The sequence below is a fragment of the Chrysochloris asiatica genome, unplaced genomic scaffold, assembly GCF_000296735.1.
Source record: "Chrysochloris asiatica unplaced genomic scaffold, ChrAsi1.0 scaffold00218, whole genome shotgun sequence".
Lineage (NCBI taxonomy): Eukaryota > Metazoa > Chordata > Mammalia > Afrosoricida > Chrysochloridae > Chrysochloris > Chrysochloris asiatica.
In genome coordinates, this window is record NW_006408736.1 from 3,365,237 (window position 1) to 3,368,189 (window position 2,953).

Consider the following 2,953-nt stretch of genomic DNA (forward strand, 5'->3'; position numbering starts at 1 on the left):
TGTAATAGCATTTCTAATAACATCCATATGAAAAAAATACTAAAGCGGTGAAAGCTTAAGTCACTAAAGCTGTGAAAGATGCAGACAATTAAAACTACAACATATTATTGAAAAATAATGAAATTACCTCAATACTCTGTGTTGAACCAATAGTTTAGGAAGTCATTTCTTCTCAAATTAATTGATAGAATCAACACAATCCCATTCAAAATCAACAAATGAAAATTCTCAAATGATAGGGAATTTCAAAGTACCTAGAATAGTCAAAACAGGGACACATCTGAAAAACTAACACTACTTCATTTTAAGTTATAATCATCAAAACAGTGTTGTATAGAGTTAGACAAGTAGCTCAATGGATCAAGAAAGTCTTATAATAGATCTACACATTTACTCAAAACTGAATTTTGGAAAGACATTAGTTGAATAAAGATAGAATAGTCTTTTCAACAAATGTGCTAAAAACCGTGGTGTATCTATATGGAAAACCACCACTTATCTGTCAGTTTGTCATACTGCGGTGGCATGTGTATTGCTGTAATTATGGAAACTATACCACCTGTATTTTAAATACAAGCAGGGTCACCCATGGTGAACAGATTTCAGCTGAGCTTCCAGATTAAGAAAGGCAGTGAAGAGATTCTGAATACTTCTGGATATTTAGCTAGTTAATAATGGAAGGTGGGACCCTGGGGTTTGAAGGGGAAGAGCTGCCTTCTCAAAACAGAGTTGACCGTGGGAACAGCAATTGAGTAAAGCTTTCAGCAACTTTATTTGCTGACAAGGCACAACTAAAATAAAGAGAAACAGCTGCAAACATCCATTAATAATTAAACCCTGGAATATATGAATATGAGGACATTGAAAGTTGTCAAAAATGAGATGGAATGAGCAAAGATCAGCATTAATGAGCTAGAATGGACAAATAATAGCTCTTTTGAATCTGACAATAATATAGTTTACTATGCCACAAAAGACTAATTAATTGATGAGGAACGGCCTCAAATTCAGTGTAAAAAAAACCAAAAAACTCAAGATTAATCTTGAAGTGCAAAGCTGTCTGTGATAGAATAATATCCATATGCCTACAATGAAGACCAGTTAATACCATTATTTTTCAAATTTATGTATCAATCACTAAGTAAGTGATGACAAAATTGAAGAATTCTACCAACTTATTTAGTATGAATGCAAAGGTTGGAAATTAAAATGAAGGATCAGTGGGTAGAAAATGTACTCTTTGTGATAGAAATGATACTGGAGATGATACACCTTTTTTAAACAACATAAAAGGTGTAGATAGTAGAAAAATTGAATAGCATCAGCTAAAACAATGCCAGGGGTAGATTGTTGAATAGACCATCAATTGCTCATATGCAAGTTCAGTCTGAAGCTGATGAACATTAAAGCAAGTCCACTAGAGCCAAACTATGACCTTCAACATATTCCAAATAACTTGTGTTCAAGAGCAAAGATATCAGTTTGAGGCCTAAAGTGTGCCTTACCAAAGGAATTGCATTTTCCATTGTCTCATATGCACAAGAATGTTGGACAATTAATAAGGAAGAAAGTAGAAGAATTGATGCATTTGAGTTATGGTGTTACAGAAGAATATTTTAAGTGCCATGGGTAGTCAGAAGAACAAAGAAATCTGTGTTGGAAGAAGTGTAGAAAGAAATCTCCTTAGGAACCATAATAGTAAGACTCTCTTTCATACTTCAGACATGCTATCAAGAGGGACCAGACCCTGGAGAAGGACATCGTGCATACTAAAGTAGAGGGTCAGTTCCTCACTGTGATGGACCGGCACAATGTGTACAACATAAGCTTCTTTGTTGTTGTTGTTGTTGTTAAGTGCCATCGAGTGGATTCCGACATGAAGAGACCCTATATAGGGTTTCCAAGGAGCAGATGGTGAGACTAAACCACCGACCCTGGAGTTCAAACGACTTTGCAGTCTGACGCATAAGCTTCTTGTTGCTGTTGTTGTTAAGTGCCATCGAGTCAATTCCAACCCATAGCGACCCTGTAGTGGGTTTCCGAGGCTGTAAATCTTTACAGGAGCAGACAGGCTCATCTTTCTCCTGTGGAACAGCTGGTAGTTTCGAACTGCTGACCTTGAGGTTCACAGCCCGATTCATAACCACTACGCTACCAGAGCTTCTTAGAATAGATTAAATTCAAAACACTGACAATGCCATTGCTGGAAAAGATTTAGAGTCAGTCAATTTCTAATGTACTCCCATTGTTGTTGTTAAGTTGTTCTGACCAATGGTTATAGAGGGTTTTGAGGATCAGTTGGTGAACTCGAATTTACGATATATAACTGAAATGCGTCAATTCTTCTATGGTCTTCCTTATTCACTGTCCAGCTTTTGCATGCATATGAGGTTATTAAAAATACCATGGCTTGGGTTAGGCACACCTGAGTCCTCAAGATGATATCTTTGCTTTTCAACACTTTAAAATGTTCTTATGCAGCAGATTTGTCAAATGCAATACATCATTTGATTTCCTGACTGCTGCTTCAATGAATGTTGATAGTTGATCCAAGAAGAATGAAGTCCTTGACAATTTCAATCTTTTCTCCATTGATAAGAATTTTGTGTATTGGTCCAGTGGTGAAGATTTTTGTTTACTTTATATTGAGATGCAATCCAAATAGACTTCTGTGCTATTTGATCTTCATCAGTATTTTAAGTACTCTTCACTTTCAGCAAGCAAGGTTGTATTGCCTGCATATCGCAGGATATTATTGACTCTTCCTCCAATCCTGATGCCATGTTTTAATTCATATAACACAGATTCTCAGATTATTGCTCAGCATACAGGTTGAATAAGCATGGTGAAAGAATACAATTCTGTCGCACACCTTTCTTAATTTTAAAACATTCAGTGTCCCCATGTTCTGTTCAAACAACTGCCTCTTGGTCCATGTACAGATTCCTCATGA